This window comes from Solanum pennellii, chromosome 10 (genome assembly GCF_001406875.1).
Source record: "Solanum pennellii chromosome 10, SPENNV200".
Taxonomy (NCBI): Eukaryota; Viridiplantae; Streptophyta; class Magnoliopsida; order Solanales; family Solanaceae; genus Solanum; species Solanum pennellii.
This window is the reverse complement of record NC_028646.1, coordinates 58,445,143-58,458,285: the sequence shown is the minus strand read 5'-3', so window position 1 is coordinate 58,458,285 and position 13,143 is coordinate 58,445,143. Positions and strand designations below refer to the sequence as shown.

At 34.2% G+C, this 13,143-nt stretch overlaps 2 pseudogenes; one reads left to right on the top strand and one right to left on the bottom strand.

Moving 5' to 3' along the window:
* Positions 1-7,596: 7,596 nt before the first annotated feature.
* LOC107001410 lies at positions 7,597-8,157 on the top strand (annotated as a pseudogene).
* Positions 8,158-9,174: 1,017 nt separating this feature from the next.
* On the bottom strand, positions 9,175-11,052 carry LOC107001409 (annotated as a pseudogene).
* Positions 11,053-13,143: the final 2,091 nt, after the last annotated feature.

Here is a 13,143-nt window from a genome sequence, read left to right as displayed (position 1 = left end):
TTCTTACCATAAATAGGTTTTCCTTTTAGGAAAAGGTTTTGTATTAACTAATCCTTTTTTTGGTAGGAAAAGGTTTAGAACTCTATAAATAGAGACATGTTCCTTCTAACTTAATCAGCATTCACAATGTAGTCTTAAAGGCTTTGAGAGTTTTTGGTTTAGGGGAGAAATTGTGGGTCACAAGCTTGATACCGTATCACTTGTGTGAACCTCCCATGTTCTGAGTGAATTGGTAGATGTTGTTTCTCTATATATTTTGTACTCTCATATTTATAGTGGATTGCTCATCTCCTTTGTGGACGTAGGTCGACTGACCGAACCACGTTAAATCTTTGTGTCTTTTGGTATATTTCTCCTTTGTCTTCTTACTCTTGGTCTTTTGAGTTTTGCTTTGCTAGATCCGCGTTTACACCTGCTTATTTTCGGTCTTAATAAGTAGTATCAGAGTCCGTGTAGCATAGTAGTTCAGACTTGCCACTACCAAAGCACAACTCTATATCAGACGTACCCCTCAAATATCGTAGTATCCATTTCACTGCATCCCAATGTTTTTTTTCCCAGGATTGGAAAGAAATCTTCTAAAGATGCCAACAACATGTGCAATATCTGGTCTAGTGTAAATCATAGTATACATCAAACTACCAACCGCAGAAGAATATGGAATACTCGACATCTCATTCTTCTCTTCATTAGTCAATGGAATTTGAGTCGTACTCAACTTAAAGTTTTTAGAATGAGGTGTACTAACCACTTTTATCTCTGTCATGTTGAACCTCTTGAATACTTTCTCAATATACTCCTTTGGGATAGAGATAACTTCTTCTTGTGTCTATCTCTATGAATTTGTATGCCTAAGATCTTTGCTGGCCCCAAGTCCTTCATCGCAAACGAATTGCTTAACTCTTTCTTAAGGACTGCAATTCTAGATTTATTTTTGCCAACAATACGCATATCATCCACATAAAGTAGTATGATAATAAAATCATCATCAGAGAACTTCTGAAAGAATACACAATGATCTGAAGAAGTTTTCTTGTATCCTTGATTTTCAATGACAGATTCAAACTTTAAGTACCACTGCCTTGGAGCTTGTTTCAAGCCATACAAACTCTTTCTCAATTTGCAAACATGTTTTTGTTTCCCATTAGCTACAAAACCTTCAGGTTGCTCCATGTCGATCTCCTCTTCTCAATCACCATGAAGAAAGGCAGTCTTGACATCCATCTGCTCAACCTCTAAATCTAGACTTGCGGCTAAGGCTAGAACCATACGAATAGAGGACATTTTCACAATAGCAGAGAAAATTTCATCAAAGTCAATTCCCTTTCTTTGACCAAAAGCTTTGACGACTAACCTAGTCTTGTATCTAGGTGAAAATGTATGTTGATCTTGCTTTAATCTAAATATCCATTTATTTGTTAAAGCTTTCTTACCTTTCGGTAACTCCACAAGCTCATATGTGCCATTCTCGTGAAATGACTTCATCTCGTCTTCCATGGCTTCAACCCACCTATCTCTATGAGTATCTAGCATGACTTCATCATAACCTTCAGGTTCTCCCATGTAAGTCAAAAGGATATACTCATTAGGAGAATAACGTGTTGAGCTTTGCTTTTATCTAGTAGATCTTCTACAAGAGGTTTCTGGATCATTCGAAGTAGTTATCTCACCATGAGTTGGTTGATTATCAACCACAACATCATAAGTAGGAACATTTATATGTTATCAATAATAGGAATTGGATCAACATCAACTAAGCTCTCATCAGTATGAGAATCTAGTTTCTCAGTCTTGTCAATATCTTCAATAGTTTGATCTTCGAAGAACACAACATCACGACTTCTAATGAGTTTCTTATAAATTGGATCATAAAAGCGATATCCAAACTCATCTTGACCATAACCAATAAAGATGCATTGCTTAGTTTTAACATTCGATTTCGACCTCTCATCTTTTGGAACATGCACACAAGGTTTACACCCAAACACTTTCAAGTGATCATAAGAAACATCCTTATCAAACCAAACTCTGTTTGGAACATCACCATCCAAAGCAACAACAGGAGACAAGTTGATAACATAAGTAACAGTGTTAAGTGCTTCAGCCCAAAAAGAATTTGGAAGTTTAGCCTCTGAAAGCACACATCTAACTCTCTCAACTAAAGTTCTGTTCATCCTCTCTGCCAAACCATTTAATTGAGGAGTCTTTGGAGGAGTCTTCTGATGAAGAATTCCTTGCGATTTGCAGTAGTTATCAAAGGGGCCAATATAATCACCACCATTATCAGTGCGAATACATATTAATATCTTTCCCATTTGTCTCTCAGATAAGGCTGAAACTGTTTAAACACATCAAGAACTTGATCTTTGGATTTTGAAGGATATATCCAAATCTTGCGAGAATGATTATCAATGAAAGTAGCAAAGTAAAGTTCACCACCTTTTGACTTCACTTTCAAAGGACCACACAAATCTGAGTGTACTAGCTCCAATAGCTTAGACTTTATTGGAGGAGGATGATTGTGAAAAGAAACTCTTTTCTGTTTCCCTGCTAAACAATGAACACATCTTTTCACCTTTGTTTGTTTAATAATAGCAAGCAAATTCTTATTAGCCAAACATGTGATCCCCCTCTCGCTCATATGACAGCATCTTGTGCCACAATTCTGATAAAGTCTCGCTCTCCACCAAATTTATAGAGTCACCAAGAATCGATCCTTGTGTCACGTATAAATTTGAATATTTTCTTCCTCGAGCTAAAATCAGTGAGCGTTTGGTGAGCTTCCATTGGCCATTACACAAGTCATTATGATAGCCATCATCATCTAGTTGTCCTATAGAGATCAAATTTAAGGGAATGTCTGGAGCATTCTTGACATTCTGAAGGACCAATGTTGAACCGGTATTGGTTTTCAAACAAACAGTGCCAACACCAAACACCTTAACCTCACCAGCATTACCTATCTTTAACACCTCAGAGTTAACAGAAGTATAAGATGAAAATAAGTCTTTTCTTGGTGTGACATGTGATGTAGCTCTATAATCAACTATCCAACTTGTATCTTGAGATACAAAATTGATGACGTCTTTATCACAAGCGAAGAGAAGGTCATCTTGGACAACAACAAACTTATTTTCATTGTTTTCTTCCTTCTTCCCTTCTTTAAGATCTTGCTTCAATTGTTTACAAAATCTTTTAATGTGTCCTTTCTTTCCACAATGATAACATATAATATTTGGATTCTTGAATTTTGACCTGCTTGTGCTTTTACCTCTACTCCTCAGATCTTTTGTCTTATGTCTCCTTCGATCTTCTGTATATAGAACATCTGAATGTGAAGATGTGTCTTGAGATTTTCTTCTAACCTCTTCATTTAACACACCAATCTTTGCATATTCCATAGTCACCTTTCCACCAGTGGCAGAATTTGTTAAAGAAACACGAAGAGTTTCCCAAGAATCTGGTAGAGTATTAAGAAGCCAAAGTCCTTGTATTTCATCATCAAAATTAATACCCATTCCTGATAGCTGATCAAGAATACCCTGAAAATCATTTAGATGATCAAGAATAGGACTGCCCTCCTTGTATTTAAAGGTCATCAATTGCTTTAACAAGAACAACTTGTTATGGCCAGTTTTTGAAGCGTAAAACGTCTCAAACTTTTCCCACAATGTTCTAGCATGTGTCTCATTCACAATATGGTTTCAAAGATTATATTCAATCCATTGTATTATATATCCACATACTTGTTGGTTCTCAAATTCCAAATTTTCATCGGTCACAATCTCGGGTTTATGAGCAGAAAAAACCGAAAGATGCATCTTCTTCACGAACAATAGATCTTTCATCTTTATTTTCCATATGTTGTAGTTTCTTCCATTTAGACATACCATCTTTCTCATATTCCCCTCCATATTGATAACCTTAGCTCTGATACCAATTATTGTGATGAAAAAATGAAAACGAAAATCTAACAATAAAGAACACCAAGTTTATCATGGAAAAACACTTCAAACAAAAGGTAACCACCACGGGATTGACAAGATCCGAATTGATTCTCTATACCAATAAGAGGGTTACAAATATTCTTCTAATGACTACACAACAACTGCAAAAAAAAAACAAAAAATAGCTACACCAACAAAATATAAATAGAAAAAAACACCACCCAAACCCAACTTCTGTTCGGGACCTCAAACAGGATCTTGCTGACCTTTGAATCCGATCTCCACCGTCCAAATCAACCACCAAGATGTCAGGAACACTCAGTTAAAATTTTAGCCATATCCAATGGTTAGTTAATCGGGAAACACAATTTGAATGTTGTTGGTCGGAGAAAAAGGCTGCAGCAAAAGAACCATTTTCCTTCTCTCTTTTCTCTTGTTGAAAGCTCTCTCAAAAAACCTCTCTTATGTTATAATGTCTTTCAAAGACAATATCAATGAGCAATTAATTATTCTCTCAAGAACATCCTCTATTTATAGAGTTGTGCTTTTCCTTACAAAGTCAAAACCAACTACAAATAGGATTACAATTCCAATCCTTTTCCTAATAGAATTGGAAACCAAATAAAGAGAATAATTTCAATCCTTTTCCAAGTAGGATTAGGCCATGGGCCTTTGGCTGGAACATGGGCAATAGCCCAACATAATCTTCCTCTTAATATGCAACTTACTCCGAGTTACATAAACCACTTTCCCTTCATTTGGTACATCACCATTGTTTGTTGTGGTGGTTTCTAACCTATAATCTAACTCAACATTAATGTAGGTTTAGATGCAACAATGGGCTTGAAGGTATATACCATCATTTTAGAGGTCTTCACTGGTAACAATTGTCGGCGGAAAGGAAGAGACAGCGACATCGGCTAAGTCATCGGAGGAAACTTTGAAAGAGTCAATGTGGAGAAAAAAGTCCATTATTAATTTTTTAAAATGATGAAGTTTTTCTCTCTTTTATCTTCCACACCTGGTCCTTTTTATCTAAAATATGGTACGATGAGGAACTTATCTTCAAATTTGAAGAGTACAATCCATTTGCAAATCGAATTGAGTTTCCCTTTTCTTATATAGTTAGATAGAGAAGGTGGCTGGCTGCCTGAGATTTCAGTTTCAATCCTCTGCTGAGTGATGGAAGTTTGAGAACTTGTAATTTTGGTGCACAATAATCCACATTAGGATTTTTTATTTTTTTACCTTGTCATGACTTCCTTTTTATGGTTTGATTTGCTGAGTTTTTAAATTGTTTTTCTTTCCTTGATGCAAGGAGAGTAAAATTTGAGTTGAAAGGATGTGAAGGGTAGCGGCTGTAAGTTTCCCTGTCATAAACAAATGTTATAACCATCACAAAGTCTGATCTTTGAGCACTTGGCAAGCAAGATGAAAATTCCCAAAAGAAGCATATACTTTTACATTTTTTCTTCTTTATAGTGTCTGCCATTGCAAGAAAGCACATATTTTTGGGGAAGTCATAACATGAGTTTGAGAGAAGGAAGATATGGAGTTAGATGCTCATTACTTTAATAGGTTAGGTAATCAATACTTGAATCCTAACAGGAATTTGAGTGAAGGAAGATATAGAATCAAATGCTCACTACTTTAATATGTTACGTAATCAATACTCGAGTCGTAACAAGAATTTGAGTGAAGGAAGATATGGAATCAGATGCTCACTACTTTAATATGTTAGCTTATCAATACTCTCATTGTAAAGATACTATTTTGATAGCTTATAAATCTCTGTGAATTTTTTGCTTCGAATAACACAATCAAGTTCTCCATTGCCTGTCTTAGTCATTCATTTTCATACCAAATTCTCCAACATTGCTACTTTTTTATTTTCATACCAATTTCTCCAATTCCGCTCTCTCATATTTCATTTACATACCAAATTCTCCATTTCCGCTCTCTGGTCTTTCATTTTCATACAAAATTCTACATTTCCATCATTTTCACACCTTTATTTCCTTGTAACTAGAAAACCAGACAAAAGAGAGAATTAGAAAGCGAAAAAAAATAATACTAGAGTTCAAATTTGATAGTTGAAAAAAGGTTTATTACTAGCTATGGAATTCTTATCTGTTTTTGTGGAAAAAGTCACAGGTTGCTTGATGCAGCCAGTTGCGCGAGGGATTGGGTATTTTTTTAATTACAAGAGAAACAGAGATGTATGGATAAAGAATCTGAAAAGCTGAAGAATATCAAAAGTGAGGTGGAGGAAAGAGGCAAAGATGCCCGGAGAAACTTACTAGAAATTTCAGCCAATGGCTAGCTTGGTTGAAGAATGTTAATACCACTACTGCATATGTGGCCGCTGTAATGCGACGAGATAGAATTGAAGTTGATAGCGGTTGCTTTTATGGCTGGTGTCCAAACCTGAAGTCACGTTACTCGATAAGCACGAGAGCTAATAAAATTACAGTTGAGTTGATTGAACTTCAAACTGAAAGCAACAAGCCTGATGTAATCTCCTTTGATCGTCCAATTCAAAGTGAGGCTATACCTAGTAACAATGGTGAGGTATTTGACTCCAGAAAATTGAAAGAAGAAGAAGCCATGGCAGCATGGTGCCTTTTCAAGGATAAAGCTGGTGATTCAGTCGACGTTCCTTCTATTCATGTCACACAAAAGAGGTTGCCAAAGAATGCAAGGGGCTGCCACTTGCAATTATTATAGTTGCAGGAGCACGTAAGCGTAAAACCAAGCCTTCGTGGGAAGATGCCCTTAGAAAATTACGTTGTTCAGAAGCAAGAAATATCCATGGAGTGCACGAAAAGGTGTACAAATCTCTTAGGCGAAGCTATGATCACTTGGGAGAAAATGAAGCAAGTACCTCTTTTTGCTTTGTTCTTTGTTCGAGGAAGATAGTGATATTTGGGTTGAAGAATTGTTTAAATATGGAATGAGGCTTGGCATCTTTTTGGGAATTGAAAATTTAGAAGATGCAATAAATAGGTTGTATCTTGTGTTAGAAATATTGAGAGACGATTTTTTGTTATCCCAAGGTCAAATAAAAAATCATGTGAAAATGCATGATGTGGTCCGTGATGTGGCTATAAGTATTGCGTTTGAAGGAGAGCATAACTTTATGGTAAGTCACGATGTTAACTCGGAAGACTTCCCAAAAAGAACTTGTAATGATCATTTCAGTCACATGTCAATTGTTGCAAATAAATTTGATGAGCATCCTAGACCAATATTTTTCCCAAAACTTAAACTTTTAATGTTGAAACTCCGTTCTAAAGATGCATTCAAACTACAGGACAATTTTTTTGATGAAATGAGTAACCTCAATGTCTTGAGACTGAATACATATGATAGGGACTCCATTCTGTCTTTTCCAAGAAGACTTCAGAGGTTCTCAAGTCTGAGGATGTTGTGTCTGAGTAATTTAAGGTTGGATAACATAACCTTTATTGGTAAATTTATCGAATTAAAAATTCTGAGCATAAGAGATTAAGAGTTAGATGAGTTACCAGAGAAGATGGGAAAGTTGACCAAGATAATTAGGTTAGAGTTTTGGAATAAAAATACAACACTTAAAAGGATTTTTGGAGGGGTATTATCAAAACTAGCTCAATTGGAGGAACTACGTATTATGGAAGTAGAAGCTTTGAGTGATGTGATGTACAATAATTTTGACCTTGCCTCCAAGTTGACACGGTACACTGTTAAAGTGGATGGAGCTTCCACTTATATTTCAAGCATTGATGAATACGACAAGAGTATTGATTTAGTTGTCACGGAGACTGCCCCATTGGGTAATTGGATATGCCACCTGTTGAAGGAGAGCAAATTTGTAAGTTCAAGCAGAAATGGCTATAATAATGTGTTGACTAAGTTGCAGCTGAATGAATTTCAGAACGTTAAATTTCTCTGCCTCTTTGATTGTGATTTAGTGACACATTTATCGAAGATAACGCATGAAGTAATCATGTTCCCCAATTTATATTACTTGGAGCTTCGACATCTGGAACGCCTGACTCACATTTGCAGTGACAATGTTGAGCGCATTGAGTTCCGTCTGTGACAAACAATGTTCTTCTTTGAACTACCTGAGTTCCAGAATTTCAGGCCTACAGCCAACAACTCAAATCATCTTTTTGATGGAAAGGTTAGCTTCTTATCACCAAAATGTTACCTTCTGCTTGGGCATTAAGGATATTTACTTAAACAAAGTCTATGCTCAGATATATCCTTTTTGTCTAACTAGTGAAAAAATAATTTTAAATTAATTTGTTATTTAAAAAATCCATATAGGGCTATATTTGATGTGAATTTTTTATTCAACGCTTATTTTAAGTTTTAAATATCTCCCTTGTGGATCTATTAGCTTATCATTATTTGAGTCTCATATTCTTATTTCATTTCTTTAGTATGAAAATAAATAGATATGGAAAAGAAAAAAAAGTAAGAACAAAATTTAAGGCTATTTTTTTTTGCCAGCTACATTCTAATTTATTTTTTTCAAAAAAAGGGTCGATAATGCCTTAAATTACGTGAAATGATAAAAAAATGACCTCAATTTATAGTTTACTTCAAAGATGTCCTTGTCCTCAATATTTTTGTCCAAAAATATTCTTTCCGTTAATAGTTTGTTCAGGAAATATTCCTATAATTACTGAATCAAAAATATTTTTTTTCATTATAAACATATTATTTCTTTTCTTTTTAAACAAATTCTATTCTTATTAAAAGATATTACTTTTAAGTACTCTATTCTTGTTTTGTTTATTTTAAAATTACTTTAAATATTAAAAATGTACCCTTTAAACAGATAGTATATGTCATATATATAAGATTATAGTAAATCAATCATTAATTTGAATTTTGATATTTATAATAAAAATAAGAAATATATTTATTGTTATTTTTTTTCAATTGAAGTAGGATAAACATTTGCTAATAAAAAAATATATCAGGAAAAGAATGTGTTAAGAAAGAAAATAAATAATATATTTATTTGAAAAATGTCATTTTTGCTTTATTAAGTAACAATGACGGCATTTTAGACCATTTTTTGTTTATTTTTTATATTTCCAGAAAATTAGGCCATTTATAATAAACTTTACAAGAAGATGAGTGAAACCTAAATTATTCACTGAATTAAGGGAAAAGAGACGAATATACTGCTCAACTTTGTGATTTTGAGCAAATATACCTCTTATTAATAAAACTGATGCATATATACCTCTACCGTCTAATATATGGTGTATAGTTTTCTTTTTCGTTAATATAACATAAAACATTTTAATATTATGATTTCAGATAAATAAAAAGAACTTCAGAACTCAATAAAAAATCATGACAACATGCAACCACCACCACTATTACCACCGGAATCCGAGTCCTGGCCAGGAATTGTGATCCTGGTTCCCTTAAAAGATTGCGGCTTCCCATAATTAGCTCCTGGAGCTTCAATGAGCATATTCTTGCTAATGATTTTATAAATTTCTGTTAAAACTGCCATGAATGCACCCTCAACATTTGTGGATTGAAGTGCTGATGTTTCCATAAAGAAAAAATTCTCCCTTTTTGCGAATTCTTAACCATCTTCAACTAGTACAGCTCGAAGACTTCCTAGATCACATTTGTTGGCAATATAACTATGTTCTTGTCCGCATGACCTCTTAGTTCCTCTAGCCATCTAGCCATAAGATCGAATTATTGGCGTTTTGTTAAGTCATAGACTAGCATTGCGCCAACTGCACCTCGATAATACGCACTTGTTACTGCTCTATACCTGAGAGAATGAGAGATGATTTAAAAGCGGATCCTTCAGAAGTAGAGCATTTTGAAGGATACCGGCAACAATTCTATCAAGATTCCGACCAACATAGCTTGACAAAAGGGAATTGTTTACAAACAAAAATGGGATCTAGGGAAGGTAATATGTATGTAGACGTTACCCTTACCTTTGTGGGATAGAGAGGTTGTTTCCAACGGATCCTCGACTCAAAAGAGATGAATTGTAAATAAAGAAGAAACATACATATTGAAGTCTAATTCACGATATAAACCACTCTATAAGAAGATTTATCACAAAAACAAGACCGTCGTCTCAAATATCTCAAACAAGTCAGATCAGCAATATGAATTCTAACTAATAACCAAGTCGCTCCATTTAGGCTCATCTCAGACCAATACCACAAAAAATAAAATATAAAAAGCAGTAGGATTTCTCTATATGTTTTTATACCTCTGGCAAAACTTAACGATTCCAAGAAATAGTAAACGTACCAACTCCCAGAACGCCTCAATTCCAAGCAAGTTAGGGTCGGATATCGAAATCTTCACTAACCAGGTCGTTACATTTAGGCTCATCTCAAGCCAATATTACATAAAAATAAAAAGTGTAAAAAATTCCCTATCTTTTTGTAACCAAACGACTTCCAGAAAAACATAGGACTTAAAGTAAATGTACTGACATGCCTAACACATAATTCCAAACTAATTAATATAACCTACACAAAATTTTAACTAAATTTTCATGGATCGCACGATAAAATGAAAAAGAAAGACAAAATTCGAGGAAAAATACCAAACATAGAAAGATTGAAAAAGTTAACTGACCTTTCTTGTCTCGCAATATCCCAAGTTTGTGACTTTATGGTTTTATTATCAACAAGCAAAGTTTTTGTTTGAAACTCAACCGAATTGTAGGCTTTAAATCTAAACTAAATTCATTTCTTGCAAATCTAGCCAATAATTGAGAATTTACCAACTACGGAATCTCGAATTATAACAATCTTAAAAACATAATCAATTTTTGTATTATAATGATCTGCATACAAATTCGAAGACATTAAAACTCAAAAAAATTCCCCTTCAACCCAAAATTTGTATGAATGTATCTTCCAATTCTCCGGATTTTAGCATATGATTGAAAATTAGAGATGTGTTGATCGATATTTCTATCAGAAAATATACAAATAAATCAAAATCCCCGATAAATATGGAAATGAGCAAGATCAATTTTCTCATAAAATTTAAATTGTGTGTGAAATTTAGAATTTGCTTCTTACATTCATAGGAAAGATGAAAAATTGGAAGAAAAAACAGAAGCAACAATTACTTTTCCCTTTTTACACTATCAAAGAATAATAATAATATATGGAATTATGTGACCTTCTGTAACGACCATTTTCGGTCGTTTTGAGCACTAAAACTTTTTATGTCAGAAAATACTTTCCTGATAGATCTAAATAGGTGTATTGAACTATTGATAATTATAATTATGAAATTAGTGGGATAATTTTTATAATTTATTTAGTTTGAGGTTAAAGAAAATAACAATTAAATAAATAGTGGGTCACCTTTATCACTTTTATAATTGGTTATATAATATTAGGGTAATAGAGAATCTGTAAAAGAAAAGAGAGAATAGGGCGGTGACAATCAAAAGGCGTGTAAAATCCATCAGGTACAATCTCTCCAGACTTTGTTCTTGTGAAATTTGATACAAAATGTAAGTGTTAAAAACTAATATTATATGTTAGTCGGGAAAAATGATTTTCAATTGAATTAATGTTGGGGGTGTGGGGTTGATAAAGTGAAAGTGTAAAAAACTTTAATAGCCATTAATTTAATTAAGATTAGCTAACAAAGATGGGATGATTAGCAATCCTATAATACTATTAAGGTGTTATTATAATTGAGAAAGAAGAATGAAAGTAGAATTGTAATGTTAAAGGTCTCAATTTTTCAAACTGTGATGATGTTCTAAATTTAAGAGCAACGATTCTCATTAGTTCTTATGCCTTATTATGGCTGATCATTATGTTGAGTATTGCAATAGTTATAGGAATTAATTAGGAAGATGTTAATCTTGCCATGTTTTGCAGTACGTCATGGGTTGCTAATCAACTAGGTTTACCATTATTATTTTACTTCATTATAATATTATAAAATAAGTTTTAACATAATGTGTTTCCTGCAGACCTTCCTGGTATGCCACCGGATAGGGATATTGATTTTTGTATTGACCTGGAGCCGGGTACTCACCCCATTTCCATTCCCCCTTATAGAACGGCTCCTGCTGAGTTAAGGGAGTTAAAGGCCCAACTTCAGGAGTTGTTAGGTAAAGGTTTTATTAGACCGAGTGCATCCCCTTGGGGTCCTCCTGTTTTATTTGTGAAGAAGAAAGATGGAAGTTTCCGAATGTGCATAGACTACAGGCAGCTGAATAAGGTAACTATCAAGAACAAGTATCCCACTCCTCGCATTGATGATTTGTTCGATCAGTTACAAGGTGCTTGTGTGTTCTCTAAAATTGATTTGAGATCCGGTTATCATCAATTGAAAATACGGGCAACAGATATGCCAAAGACTGCTTTTCGAAATAGGTATGGATATTATGAATTCTTAGTAATGTCTTTTGGGCTTACGAATGCCCCTGCTGCTTTCATGAGCCTGATGAACGGGATTTTAAGCCATATTTGGACCTCTTTGTTATTGTATTTATTGATGATATACTGATATACTCAAAGAGCAGGAAATAACATGAGGAGCATTTGAGAATTGTATTGGAGTTGTTAAGGGAGAAAAGGCTTTATGCCAAATTCTCCAAGTGTGAATTTCGGCTCGATTCAGTGTCCTTATTGGGGCACGTGGTTTCTAAGGATGGAGTGATGGTGGATTCTTCTAAGATTGAAGAAGTGAAGAGTTGGGTAAGACCTACTAATGTTTCAAAGGTAAGGAGCTTTGTTGGTTTATCTAGGTACTACCGTCGATTTATCAAGGTATTTTCTTCTATTACTTCCCAGCTGACAAATTTGACTAAGCAGAATGTTCCATTTGTATGGTCGTACGAATGTGAAGAAAGCTTCCAAAAACTCAAGACCTTATTGACTACCGCACCAATTCTTACCTTGCCAGCGGAAAGTAAGAATTTTATTATTTATTGTGATGCATTTTATTCTGGTTTGGGTGCAGTGCTAATGAAGGAGAGGAATGTAATTGCTTATGCTTCGAGGCAATTGAAAGTGCATGAACGTAACTATCCGACCCATGATTTGGAGTTGGCTGCAGTTGTATTTGCATTAAAGAAATGGAGACATTATCTATATGGGGTCAAATGTGAAGTTTATACATATCATCGTAGTTTACAATATGTCTTTACTTAGAAAGATTGAAATTTGAGGAA